Raw genomic sequence first — 15216 nt, forward strand, 5'->3', positions numbered from 1 at the left:
TGTCACGTATCAATTTTTTAAAAATTTTTAAATTCATTTTATTTTTTTTTACAGATTTTTACTTTTGTGGCAGCTGGGTGGCATAGTCAGTTGAGTGTCCGACTCTTGGTTTTAGCTCAGATCCTGATCTCAGGGTCTTAGGATCAAGCCCCACACTGGGCTCCTTGCTCAGTGTGGAGTCTGCTTGAGATTCTCTCTCCCTCTGTCCTTCTCATGCTTACATGCACTCCCTCTCTCTCTCTCTCTCTCTCAAATAAATAAATCTTCAAAAATTTTTAAGAATTAAGATTTTTACTTTTGTTTTTGCCCATTAAAGAATCACTCATTTCTTTCATGGCTAGAATTTGGCCATTGTATTTATATCCTTGAATGGGAGAAATAGTCATTGATAAAAAAGGAAGAGGATAATATGGCAAGAACATTGAGAGAAACATCCCTTAGAGAACCTATGAGCACTCTCTAACCTTATCTCCTCAGCCATTTTCCTTTCTTTTCTGTGCACTATTCCCAATGTTGATTACCAATTTATACTTTAATCCTAGAACGTCTAGTCTGAGCCTCAGGCTCATATATCCTACCACCTACAACCCAGATCTGTGAGAATGCCCTAAGAGAACCAAGAAAGAAAAGTGAAGTACTTAGGGTACAGTATAAGCAGAACTCACGGATATCCTTAGGCCTGGAGGAGGGAGGAAGAGAAGAAAGAGATTCCTGGAACCAGGATTTAACTCTGTGGCAAGGGCTGCCTGACCAGAACTCTAGCCTTCAGTAGAGGGATGCAGCAATCTATAGTGACCTGGAAGAAGAGATGACGGAATAAATACCCTAATCTAATTATTCTCTTGCCTTCTGGTCATCTTCTGGTGCCTCCCATTGGTTGATCCCAGCTGGCAGCAGAGAACCCTTGGATATAGTCCATATGGCCCAGCTTTTCGGAGCACTAAGTGAGGTGGAAGAGTGGAGAAAAAAAATATATCCATCACACCTATCTTTTCAAGTCCTTCATGTTTGTCTTATGTTCCCATCTTCCATGTAGTTCCATGAACTCACCGTGGTTCATGGGGAAAAATAATCAGAAAGAAAGTTCCCATAGGGAGTCCATATACTACAATGAGGAAAGTACAGGACAATTAGTCTAAATAAAATAAGCTGAATGAGTAGATGATAATACACAAGTCTACGGGATCTAATGGAAAGACAGAGAATATTGAGGGGAAAGCTGACAGAATTGTGGCATCATTCTTTTGATTCAGAAGATGAAGAAGAAGTAAAAGAATGCTGCAAGTTTGAGATTTCACATAAAACTAAACATGTTTACTTGCTCAGATAGGTCACCAACTTTTGAAAATGACATTCTGAGAGAAAATATGTAGATGTGTTTATAATAAAGAATAGAGACAAATCTGGGTAGTCTTGGATTATTTCCTCCTCCATTTTGGTAGTTTATGAACCTGCCAGTCCTATCACAGTCTTGTTATAATTAAGGAAGAACGAGTTTCTGACTTAACCTGAGTAGCAGAGCTCCAGAGGCCCTCCCATATTCAAGAGGCCATTTCCCCACCATAATCCATTTCCTGTTACACAGTTGACTAGTTCAGCTCCAGCCCAAGCACCCCTCTCATTGTCATGGTGAAAGAACGAACAGGACATTGGATAGGAAAATGGCAGATTATGTGTGCCTGTCTGAGGCAGTAAGCCTGCCTCCCTGATCATCCTCAGTCTTCCTGCCTCTACCATCAGTTGTCAGTGTTGATGGACTCATGCTGAGGGGTCCAGCAAGCAAGAAGCACTGTATCTCTGATGCTACCATGCCTTCTGGCTTGCTCTGTCTGCCTGAAAACACAGGATCATTCTTTAAATCTTAGGGTATATGATGCTTGCTCTGGCACAGGGTTTGAAGTTTTGGTTTACATGTCCATTTCTGTCACTGCCTATAAGCTCTCTAAGGATAAACATTGTATCTGTCCTCTATATTTTCACTGCCTGTCCGTTGAATGCACATGACTGGTATTCAAAGAGATCACATTTGTTGAATGAATTATTGTGCATGTGGCATAATTGAATGTCCTGTTTGATGTGACATTTTACTAAATATGGGTTCCTAAGGATAGGTAGAGTAGAGTAAACCCCTCATATAACCAAGATATTTGTGATTTTGGAGAATCCCAAAAAGTAAGCGTACCAGAAAAGCTATCACTGTATTGAATTGCATTCTGGCAAGCTATCACAGAAGACAAGGACTCTATAAGGTCTCAGCGAGGTCCACTGGTCAATAGGACAAAGTTAGGGGTACGGGGCAACAAATCTTGGGGCACTTAGGGGCTCAGTTTCCACATATTCAACAACAACAAAAAAGGGAGCTCCTCTGTGAGGCTGTCAGAGGTGTCATCTGTGAGAGAGTTTCCTGGAGTATCAACTCTGGTCACAGTGAGTGCAGTATACTAGTCTAGAAGACAGAAGACTAGAGCTTCAGGATTTAAAAACTTAAGCAAGCAGAACCAAGCCCCTAACCCTCAATTCCTCTTCTCTAAAATGACAAGTTTGCATTACAAGATCTTCATCGTAGCTCAATAAAAAGGATATGGGAATAGCAGTGGAAGGAAGGAAGGAAGGAAGGTAGGAAGGAAGGGGAATTAAAAACAAGACATGTAGGATGATAATTAAAGTATTGCTTCAAAAGGAATATTTTGCATGTTGTAGTGATAGAACAAGACATAGTTACAAATATTATATTTTAAACTGTCATATTGGAAACAAAGAACTATTTGTCTTATACCAAAAATTGGAAAGAGACCACTAAATGTCTTCAAAAGTTTGCTGTGGTCTGCCTGCCCTCTTCTCCTTCCACATCCTCACATGACCTCACATCTACTTCTGCCCTTGCCATGAAAATCAGCCCACAGCCATGGGGCTCATCTCCCAGAACATGTGCTGGGACTTACCGAGGACTGGTGTTCTGTTCCTACCACCCTGAATATCAGCCCAGTGATTATGGGGCTAGGGATGCAGACCATGGGTGTCTCATAGGAGATTCACCCAAGTTGCATGCAAAAAGCTCCATGGATGCTATATTTTATCTAATCTAAGAGCCACTGAATGAGGAGGAGAAAGAAATGAGCAAGAAGGCAAGATGGTGGGCAGAACTCAAGAATCTGATAGCAGGAAGGAAAGCAATGACCATGGGATGCCATTTCAATAGAAAAACATGATTCCCCTCTAGCTCAACTCAGCATATTGTTCAAGCAAAATGATTTAGTGCTTAAAATGATGAATGAGGGGGGATAGGAAGGAGTGAGAGAATGAATGAATTGATGAATGAGTGAATTCACTAAAATATTCCACTTGTATAGTATTCTTCCATTCCAGATCTCAAATTATTATTTGAGGATTTCACTGGAAATCACAGAAAATCACTTCCCTCTGTCTCCTCATATGCCAATCCCCCACTCCACCTTTTCTCATATACAATCAGAACAGACAGAATGACAAACTATCAAGTATGTTATAAATACCATGAGACAAAGGAGAAGTAGGCTGCAGTAATAAAGCCTAACGCTGACTGGCCAGCCAGCCTCTCGCAAGTCACACTTTATATTTGTGGCTCCCGTCATTGATTTAATGCCTATCATATATCTTACATGAGGCTTCAGATTATATCTACATTGACCCCCACCTCTCTCTGGACTGGGACTTTGGTGCTAGTGGTTGCTTTACTACAAATTCCATGTATCATCAAAATGGACAGGGTTCTCTGGATATTGATGTGTTTGGCACATTTTGTTTCATTTCTGTTGGAAGAGTAAAGCTGAAGTAACAAGAACCATCCTAGCTGGATATCCCACAGGGTCCCATGCTAACAGCTTCATTCAGGTGGCCCTTTTGTTTGAGGAGGAGGAATCCCAGTGGAAAAGAAACTCTGATTTGTGTAGAAGACCAGTGCAGTCCTAGTTTGAGCTCTTACACCAATTTACCATGTGACTGTGGACACCTTATTTCATGTTCTTGATGCAAAGTCAACATTTATGAAATGGGAAGGTCTTAATAGAAAAGGGCAATGAATGAGCAAAAATATTAACTGATGTTTCATAGAAAAGGAAACATTTACGGCCAATGAACAAAAAGAGAGATGCTTACCTCAGTAGCAAGTTAAGAAATGCAAGTGAAGACCACCATGAGAAACCATTTTACCACCACTAGACTGGCATCACCAACAAAACATTACAATGCCAAGTGCTCAAAAGAATGTAAGTGAACATGATCCCTTCTACATGGCTGGAGAAATTTTCCTTTATAATTCAGTCTTATAAAGGTGAGTATTTCTATTTTCTACATCTAGTAAGTCTTGATAGTTAGGGTTTACACTATAGAAACACAATTACATTTGAAGTTATTGAATATATCAGTTATTTCCCTATATTCATAGGGATTTAAGGATCAAAAAAGAAAAGAGTAGACTTGTGAGTAAAGGAGTTAATATATGCGTATGTAGTTTTATAAGTTTATTTCAGACTGTTTTTACAAATATCTCACTTGATCATTTAAGAAGTCAGTGTTAGACAAAGTTGATATTGCATTTTTGGGGGGAAATAAAGAATCAGACTTAGAAATTAATTGATTCACCTAGAGCCAAGTATGGATCCAGAGCTAGATGTCAATTCTTGGTACAAAATATTATGTTCAGAAAAACCTGTGTTTGGATTTTTGTACTAAGCACTTGTTGACATTAATAACCTTGAAAGAATTACTTTACCTGAGATTCTGTGTCTTCATCTTTTAAAAAAAATGAGGATAATTATGCATACATTTGGGAGATTTTATAAAGATGAAATGACACAGTTTGTCTACAATGCAGTAAATATTAGTATCCGTCTTCTTTACTTTCTGTAATACAGGCCTCTTTGCAGAAGCAACGACAACAAATGCCATCTTGCTGGGGACACCACCCAGGGACTCTGTGTGGCTAAGTGCAGACACGTCTTTAAATCAATGTTCCAGTTGATTAATCTTCACTTGTCACTTGTTCTTGATGTCCTTCACATTGACCCAAACCATAGCCCCTCCAGTTACTACCCTCTTTGATTTCACCTGATTGCTTTCCATGGCTTTCCTCCCATCCCTTCTCACTCTGCAAACTCTGTGGATCCATGTGAACTGACTTGCCATCTCCGAAGATGCTACCTTCTAGATGATCTACCCACTGCAGACTGCTCATCCTCTTGCTCTCTGTGCATGTGTGGGAGAGACTTCTTCTTTTCATTATGCAAACTCATAACCACACAGAACCAACTTGACATTCTTGCCATTTAACCCATTTCCATTTAGCCAAATCCATTCAAGCCCAACCATGTTTTCAAAAAGATTCTGGATCTAGATTCATGACATTCTACACTTCTGATTCCACTAACCACTTCAAGGATTTAAATGTCCATAGAGTTAACGCACTCCATGTCCTAGATTAACATTTTCTTGACCTCTTCAACTCCATCTGCCCTCATTTCTACTTGGTTTCAGTGATCCATTTCCCTTGGCACAAGTATGACCTTGTTAAAACTCAGAATTATTCCATCTTTAAAATCTTAAACTTTAATATTCTACTGACTCCAACTTATTTTTCTTGCTTACTACCTTTCCTCCTAATAAACTATCTTCCCAACTGTAGGGAGATCCCTACTGGACCCTCTATGTTCCTTCCAGTTAATAAGTTTCTCCCTAATCTCCTTCCCTCATTTCCATCCCTATCTAGACAATACTCCACAGTCCATTTCTTTACCCATTAGAGGACAGGGATCACTCATTCCTTACAATTCTGTAGAATCCTTGGGAAACATCCCCGTTGCTCCACTGACAGGGTGAAGTACTGCCTGCTGCTAGTCACCTGCCACAAGGACTAGAACTGTGATGAAGACAAGATGCCAGCCTCACCAGGGTTCTCCTTAATCAGCTCTCCATCCAAACTCTCTCAACAGCTGTTTCAAACCTTCACTGCTCTTTGCAAATTTCCCCAGACTCTCACGATTATCTCTGGTCTCTTACATCGTCAGGAATTGAGGCTCTAAAGAGAGAAAGCCCTAGTCACCCACCTCTGCAACCTACTCACTTCTCTCCAGTTACACCCAATCTTTTCTCCTGACTCTACGCTGGGAAGCCTCTTAGCTGCACTCTATCCCACCACCAGTTCCCATCAACTCCAGACTTCTCAAGGTCCTTGATCTCTGTGTCTTGATCTGTAAATTATAGATGATAATATACTGGGAAAAGTAACTTTCTTTAAAGAAGCAGAGCTCCTTGGCAGCAATTCTAGACAGGTTAACTGGTATAGGACATAACTGAAGACACCTCTTGGGCAGAAGGCCAAACCAGCAAAGATGAAAAAACTGTAGTAAGTTTTCCACAGAGAAGACCGTTGATAATCACTTTACTGCATGTCTACACTAACCTTTGTTATTATCCAAGTAGAAAAACTCCAATACCTCAATTACTGTATTGTTTTTCTCCTCAATTTTACATTCTGTTTGTAACATTATTTCTCCCATTCTAATACTCCTCTCATCCCCAGATCATGAGAAAATGGTAGAAAAAAAAAAGAGGCATACACATACCTTTTTTTTTTTCCTGATCAAATATGTTTCTTTTCATTTTTTTCCTTTCTCAACCACCTCCACATCTAAAAAAAAAAAAAAAAAAAAATCCTCCTCAGCTGCTTTTCTAGTGAGTAATTTCACGGTTTTCCAGCTACTTGCTGGCTTTAGACATAAAATGGGCTGAACCCTTTCTCAATCTGCTGGGACAATGATGCTTGGCTCAAGTTTTCACTGGGAATGAGAAGCAAAAATATCTGGCTGACATAAAATGGCAGATTTTATTTGGGCAGGAATTTCAATAAAAGGAATCTAGTGATTAAACACCTTTTGCTACCCTGAGCATACTGTCCATCTTGGAAAGTAACTCTAATAATTTTATGGCTCACCATTCTCTGTGTCTATAACTAGAACCTAGAAGCTGATAAGAGTGAACTGAAGGGTTCTACAGAGTCAGGGAGTGGTTCTTGAGGTCTTATCGTTCCTTTTTGAAGAAAATTGCTTCCTCCAGAAATACTTTCACACATTTCTGCCTTTAACTTGAATGTAGATTGTTATGTATCTTAGAATTGCTAGGCATCTCCAGATTCAAGTGATTTACAAATACATTTACAAATGAGTAGCATCATTCTATTTGTAGTAAGTTGAATATAATAGAACAAAGTAAATAGAGGTACTGAGCCAAGGTACATACTGTGGATAAAAATCAAACCAAACCAAAACCAAGACCAAAAATCGCAGTTTTCTGTGTTTTTAGGCACAATAAATCCAAGAATATGAATATTGTTTATTATGACATAAACACATGGTGAAAATAAAATTAATTTTCTGAAATATAGCAGCTAATGCCAGTAAAACTACTTATTAGACTATAAACCTTTTGAGGGAAGAGCTATGTCTTACATATCTTGTATCTCCTTTTGCTCTACACACCACCTGATTTGCAGGTGCTCCAAAAATGCTTTACAAATCAATCTAAAAATGATTTAATATCTAAAACTGACTAATATCAGTTTATATCATGGATTTTGCATCCAATCACAAAGTTCCTGAAGGCCTTCTGATTACATGACCCAAATGTTTTGCATTCATACATTACTTTTTACCTTCACAAGCATTTTATGACTTGATTTATAGGGAAACCCCTAAGGTAGTTGTTACTCCCATTTGCTGGCTGAGGCCACTGGTTCTAGGAGTTGAATGATTTACCTGAGGGGAATTTAGCTAGGAGCAAGGTGGGGACAACCATCTCTGTCAAAGTTCCCACTCTGGTTCTCCTTCCATGTCAAGCTATTGCTATTTTTCATTCCATGTAATACAATTTGTGCAAGATCAGAAGAATTAAACTGACTCCTGGAGGTCATTTGGGTTAACATGAAAGAATAATCATACACCATTATGTCATGGTGCCGAAATTCTTTGATCTTCTTTCTTTCCCCCTTTGATCTTATTTCTAAGCTAGATTTGAATTATTAGAAGTATAATCCTGGACAATTATTTAACCTTTCTGCTCTCTGTCATTTTCTTCACTAATAAAAGCATAATGGATTACCAAATTTTTAGGATTAACAGAGAAACTAAAGGAAATAAATGAGCCTTTAGTCAGGTCTTCAGCAAAGTACCCAATAAAAGTTTGCTGAAATGTAATAGTTCATCTTAATAAAAACAAGGAAACATATTCTTAAAGATTGAGGTAAGAAGGTTTCTGGGAAGATTCTCCATACTATACATGTGACTAATATCAGAGTCCAGTTTTAGTGGGGTTTCTGTTATGTTTTTATTTTCCTAATCCTTCCCTTACTTCCATTTGACCTCTCTCTCACCCAGCCCTCCCTATCCACACATACACCATTTCTTGAATCTCCCACACTGTGCATCCTTCTCTGAGAGCTTCTCTCTGTGCTTATGTGCACCTGCAAATCCATGGCTACCTACAGGTATCTCTCAGGGCATAGCCTGCTCAGTGGTCTGGCAGATATAGCTGCTTCTCTATCAGGTTCCTTCACTCCCTGCTGCCAGAGGTCTCTGATTCCATGAAGAAAACCAGCTTAGAGGGTCATTTGGTTCCCTTACTGTTGGGAAGCCCACCATCACATCCCTGAAAGTCCCATCTGCCACAGAGCTGTGCATAATTTTCAATTTGATCCTGCCTTTGTGCTTAAACAGGAGTCCAGATAGCCCCTTTTGTGTACATGAAAAGGTGGTGTCTGTGTGTATTAAACTCTTTGAAAGAAGTGTTTTAGCCAATGTTTTTGCTTGTTATTTGGGAGTGTGCACATTCTCTCCTTTTGTGGAAGGCAGTTTGAGATATCTTGAGTTCTCTGCAAGAAAGCACCCAGACCATCATAATTTCTTCCATTCTCCAGCTGAGTTCCTGTGAGATCATCTGACACTGTATCAATTGAAAACACGATACTACCTTGAAAAGCTTGTTGGTTCTTATTGTTGCCCTTTTTTGGTGGTGGCAGGAGGTGGGGTTTCTTTGCAAAACCTCTTTTCCTCTTGCTCTAAAATGTTCCTGAAAGGGAAAACCAAGTTAAAGATCTCTGATTGAGGAAATGAGTTTTGGTCAATGAAATATTAGCTTGGGCTCTGTTTCTAGCATAGTAGTAACAGCCTGTATCACAGATGCATAGAGCAACATAACTGAAGAATTCATATTATAAATATGAATTTTTATATATGAATTCATATTATAAATATAAATAAAAATATAAATAAAGGGTCTTAGGCTGCATTAGTAAAAGAAACAAAAAATTCTAGCTCACTTATGCTCCTATTATGTACTTTGTTTTCAATTGGAGGGAAATAACAGTAGTTGTAAGCTAAACTGTTTCCAGCAGAAATTAAAGAAACCAATCAGGAGGCCACCTTGTGTCAGGAACCATTGAAGGCACACAGTAAGAGGAGCGCATGACAAGAGATAACATGTCTAAGAGGTGATAGATTTGTTCGGTACGGCTCCAGATACAACCTCAGTAATGGCTGGATGTCACCAGGTGACAGATGACAGCTGAAAATAAGAAAGATCCCTGATGACGGATGTGTTCCCATAATGGGATCGGTTGCAGTACAAAACAGGGAGCTTCCCGAAACTGGAAGTGTCCACAGAGAGGCTAAATGCTTGTCTGTTACATGAGCTGAGGACAGAGCCCCTGTGTGAGCTGGGCTTGGTGACCTCCAGGTTCCCTTCCAACTCTTAGAGGCTATGATTAAAATGGAAATGTGAACACATCACATCTCCTAGCTGGGAATGAAGACTCTGACAGTCAGAGGTTAGACAATGATGTGAAGGACAAAGAGAGATTTTGAAGGGAAGAAAAAAAAAGAAAGAGAGGGAGAAGAAAAGAATGGGGGAAAAAAAAAATTCTCCGTGCATTGTCTGTGGCCGCCCCAGTGAGTGCCTGCAAACCAGCAAAGCCTGAGAAAAATCAAAGAGGATAAAGAGATTTGGGAAAAACGAAATTATTTCTCTGCATTCCTCTTCCCCACAGAGGATGACGAGCAAACGGCCTGCCCTGGGGTTATTCTTCCCCGACAGTGAAGGTGAGCCTCTGGCAAGGAGTGATGTGTTAAATGAAAGGGTAAAGGGACAAGAGAACTAAAAATGCCAGACATCACAGAGAAAGGATGTGGGTTCTGAAGAATGAGAGAGAGGCACTTTGGGCTTCCTGACTCAAATGTGTTTTATCTTTCAAAATAGGCACTTTGAAAACGGAGTCCTGCAGGGGTCCCTGTTTGGTACTGGTTTTGAGTAATGGGACTGATGCTGGTCCTCTAGGACCAGGGGCCAGGAACACTTCCTAAGGCCTGGAGGAAGATGAGCTTCTGGAAGCTGCCAAGACACCGAGCCTGTTTTCTCCATTACACGAAGCAGAGGTTAGAAAGAGCTTGCTGTGGTTTGTTTGGATGGGGGTCTTCTCATAGAAGTTTCCAGCTCCAGCTTCCAAAGGGTGAGGACCCTCAGGAAGATGACAGTGGGTCTCAACAAGAGAAAAACAACAGACCTAAATATTGCATTTTTTTATGTCACTGTCTCACTAGGGTAATGTGCCAACACCTACACTAGGTATTCAAAATAAAGATTGCTACAAAGGACAGCTAGACTCCTCATACCCTCAAGGACATCTCCTCCCGAAGCTCAGCTCAGCCTCTAAAGGCTAAATAGGTGTTTTCAAATCATTTTTTCAATAAAACATCACAAGCATCAATAAATAAGATACATTTTTAATTTTTTGAGGAAACACCATAGTGTTTTCCGCAGGGGCTGCACCAATTTGTATTCCCACCAACAGAGCACAAGGGTTCCTCAGAAAATTAAAAACAGAATTACCTTATGATCCATTAATCCCACTAATGGGTATTTAGTCAAGGACACAAAAACACTAATTAAAAAAGATATATGCACCCCTATGTTTATTGAAGCATTATTTAGCCATATCTTGGCTAAATAAGCAACCCAAGTGTCCATGCATAAATGACTGATGATTGGATATGGATGAATGGACAAAGATCTATCCGTCTGTCTATCTACTGGAAAACTCAGTCACAAAAGTAAAATCTTGCCATTTGTATCAACATGGATGGACCTAGAGGGTATTATGATTGGCGAAATAAAGTAAGTCAGAGAAAATACCATTTAATTTCACACATGTATAGAATTTAGGAAACAGAACACTTCAACAAAGAAAAAAAGAGACAAAAAAGAACAAACTTTTAAATATAGAGAACAAACTGGCAGTTACCAGAAGTGGGATGGGTGTGGGATGAATGAAATAGGGGAAGGGGATTAAGAAAACCCTCATTATGATGACCACTGGGTGATGTACAGAATTGTTGAATCACCATACTGTACACCTGAAACTAATATAACACTATATGTTAATTAGTTCAATTCTAAATAAGTAAGTTAATAAATAAATAAGGAGAGCTGAAAACTCAAGCAAGTGTTTCTTTAGGACAAATATAATATGGTAAGCAAATCTTAAAAAAAAAAAGAAAGTAAGATATAAAGGTCCAAGTTTAGGCCTAGGAAAGTGAGGCTCAGAGAAATGTACTTATTAGCCTAATGTCACAGAGTTAGACATGGACAGAGCCAAGATATTAAAACTGTACTGTTTGATTCCAGAATGAGCACCTGTCTCTCTAAATCACGAGTGCATTTTGGCAGCTATGGGGAAACACCCACTACTGGTAGGACAGCTCTCCATTCTTCCCCTGGGCTCAAAGATGACAATGACAAATAATAAAAAGAAAAAAAAAATCTTGACTTTGGCTTGAGTTACATATATATGTATTTATAGGTTAAAAAAAAAAGCTACAGGAAGGTACTAATAACAGATTATAAAATCACAAACTTTCCAAGTCATGAAAAGACAAAGGAAACTTAAATGTGTATAACTAAGTGAAAGAAGCCAATCTGAAAAAGCTACATGCTGTATGATTCCAACTATACAACATTCTAGAAAAGACCAAAACTATGGAGACAGTAAAAAGATCCGTGGTGGGTGGCTCAGTTGGTTAAACCTCTGACTCTGGGTTTTGGCTCAGGTCATGATCAACTTCTGCATCAGGCTCTGCTCAGCACAGAGTTTTTTTGTTTGTTTGTTTGTTTTGTTTTTTTTAAATTTTTTTAAAAATTTATTTATTTGACAGAGAGATCACAGGCATAGAGGCAGGCAGAGAGAGAGAGAGGAGGAAGCAGGCTCCCCGCTGAGCAGAGAGCCCGATGCGGGACTCGATCTCAGGACCCCGAGATCATGACCTGAGCCGAAGGCAGCAGCTTAACCCACTGAGCCACCCAGGCGCCCTCAGCACAGAGTTTATTTGGGTTTCTCTCTCCCTCCCCTCAGTCTCTTCCCCTCCTTTACAATAAATAAACAAATCTTTAAAAAAAAATCCTGTGGTTTGCAGGGGTTGAGGAGCAGGGGTTAAGGGACAAATAGGTGGACAGAGGATTTTTAGGGCAGTAAAAATACTGTCTATATGATACTACAGTGGTGGAGACACAACAGTATGTGTTCACCCAAACCCAGCATGTGCACCACCAGTGAACAAGCCCTCATATAAACTATGGACTTTGGGTGATTTCCAATTCGCCAGTGTAGGTTCATTAACTGTAAATTGCTGTATGGAGGGGGAGGTTGATTATGAAGGAAACTATGCATGGGGGCGGGCAGGGGACTTACAGGAAAACTCTGTACCTTCCTCTCAATTTTGTTGTGGATCTAACACTGCTCCTAAAAACTCAAGTTTTTAAAAATTGGGGCAAAAAGACCAACCTCGGGTGCCTGGGTAGCTCAGCTGGTTAAGCATCTATCTGCTTCTGGCTCAGGTCATGATCCTGGCATCCCGGGATCAAATACCCCATCCGGCTCCCTACTCAGCGGGGAGTCTGCTTCTCCCTCTGACCCTTCCCTTTCTCATTCTCTCTTTCACACCCTCAAATAAAAAAAAAAAAAGAAAGAAAGAAAGAAAGAAAGAAAAAAAAAGAAAGACAAACCTCTCCCTGAGTGGAAGAAGTATATATGGGAAGTTTACCATATTGTCCATGTCAATGTACTTTGCTTTGCTTGAGTTACGGTCATTGGTTTGAACAACTTGCAATAATAATACAGAAACTGAATAGTCATCTGCCTTCTTCTCTCAATTAGCTGTAACTTTTGGGAGTTAAATTTTCCCCATGTGATAATGATGGGGAACGGTTACATTATGTCTTAGGCACCTTTTGGTCTTAGAAGTAAATTATAGTACTTTTCTCTCTTCTTTGATTGTTTCATTTCTTCAATTCCACATGTGAGTGAGATCATATGGTATTTGTCTTTCTCTGACTTATTTCACTGAGCATTACACCCTCTGTGAGAACAAACTGTGATCCCTTCACAAGAACAAATGGTGGCTGCCAGAGGGGAGGTGTTTGGGGAGATGGGTGAAACAGGTGAAGGGGATTAAGGGTACACTTAAGAGGTGAGGGGTAAACTTGGTGTGATGAACACTGAGTAATGTATAGAATGGGGGAATCATTATACTGTCACCTGAAATTAATATAACACTGCAGGGGAGCCTGGGTGGTATAGTCAGTTAGGCATCTGACTTTTGGTTTCGTCTTGGGTTGTGATCTCCGGGTTGTGGGACTGAGCCCTGAGTCAGGCTCAGTGCTTAGCGAGGAGTCTGCCTAGGACTCTCTCTTCCTCTGCCCCTTCCCCTGCTCTCTCTCTAAAGTAAATAAATAAATCTTTAAAGAAAAAAGTATATATATAACACTTTATGTTAATTATACTCAAATTTTTAAAATTTAAATTTAAAGAATTTAAATTAAATTAAATTTATTTTAAATTTAATTAAGTTTAATTAAATTTAAAGAACTTAAATTTAAATTTTAAAAATATGAAAAAAGTAAACGATTCTAGATGCTGGTTGAAAGCAACTCGTGAAAGATTCTGAACGCCAAGTGAAGGTATCTGGATGTTATCTTGCATATCATGGAGGAAGCACTGAAGGGTTTTAAGCTGGAGGCTGATATAATAGTGGTAGTATTTTTGGAAGATTAATCTCATAACAGGATGCAGGATGAATTGTGAATTGTACTAAGAAAAGCTTAGTGGTATGAAGTTCAGATAAGAGGTTAATGCAGTAAACCCAGGCCTGAGCAGATAAGGAGATGAACTAGAGCCCTGTCCTGGAGTCTTTCTGTAGGACTGTATTATTAGCTGGTCAGGGTCAAACCCCTGTTCTACTTGACAGACCTTCAAATGTCAGGGAACAATATGCTTCTACTTGGTCCCTACTTGTCCAGATTAAACTTCCTCGTGTGTCAGCTGATCCTCAAATGCGCATTACTTAATGGGTAGAGGTATTTCAATGTCAAGCAGACATCTTACCGCTTACTGGTTGTGTTATATAACCTTTCTAATTCACACTTTGTTTCTTACAATGTAAAAATAATAACACCCAACCCTCAGGGATTTTGAAAAGATTAAATACAAATGCTTTTTGGTCATGATTTGCAGTTTAATTAATCTTTAATAAATAGCATTGAATTCTTATCTTCACACCACCCTATTTGTCTTCTCTGGAAAGAGTCCAGGCTGTGAGTGCTTTTCGTAGTTTATGATTCAGAATTAACAGTGGTAATCATAACGGTTAACTAGCTTTGTGCCAGGCTCCATTTTCAGCACCTGGGCTATGCTATTAAGCCTCATTAAAACTCTTTTAGCCATGTACTGTTGTTTACTCCACTCTGCTGTTGAAGGAACGAGGCACAAGTAGACTGAGTAACTTCCCCAAAGTCACACCACTAGAAGACAGTCACAGAGCCAGAATTTAACAGGCAATCAGTCTAGTTCCACCATACAAGGTTCCCTCTCTGGGAGTGTTCCTTTAAAGCTTTTCGTTAGGTCACTTCCTTAGATTGTACTTTATCCGAATTGCACCACAGATGGGTGCATTCTGTCATCAAACTAAATAGCTTCTTCCATACAAACTGCTAAAAACTTCTTCCTATTTGGTTTATTTTTAGAATGTGTATAATATTGTACTTATCATCTCAAATATCATCTAGTTTTGGCTCATTATTGAAACCTACTGATGTTGTGTTGATTTCTGATTCCAAATTATAAACCTATTCCATTTTTTTCCT

The 15216-nt window shown here is 39.3% G+C and overlaps 1 protein-coding gene across 6 annotated transcripts in view; it reads right to left on the minus strand.

The window, feature by feature from the left end:
- Window positions 1-15216, minus strand: part of CHRM2 (cholinergic receptor muscarinic 2) — a 142979-nt gene that overhangs the window by 55851 nt on the left and 71912 nt on the right. For 2 of the 6 annotated variants that reach the window (XM_082692161.1, XM_082692164.1), the window contains 2 exons: window positions 8998-9096; window positions 6600-6664 (listed from right to left, as the gene is read on the minus strand). The exons of 3 other annotated variants lie outside the window; for them this stretch is intronic. The gene's annotated coding sequence lies outside the window, so the exon portion shown is untranslated. Of the gene's footprint in view, window positions 1-665; window positions 797-6599; window positions 6665-8997; window positions 9097-15216 lie in introns of all 6 variants that reach the window. One more of the 6 variants, XM_082692163.1, reaches the window with a different exon arrangement.

Source organism: Mustela nivalis (genome assembly GCF_964662115.1).
Source record: "Mustela nivalis genome assembly, chromosome: 12".
NCBI lineage: Eukaryota > Metazoa > Chordata > Mammalia > Carnivora > Mustelidae > Mustela > Mustela nivalis.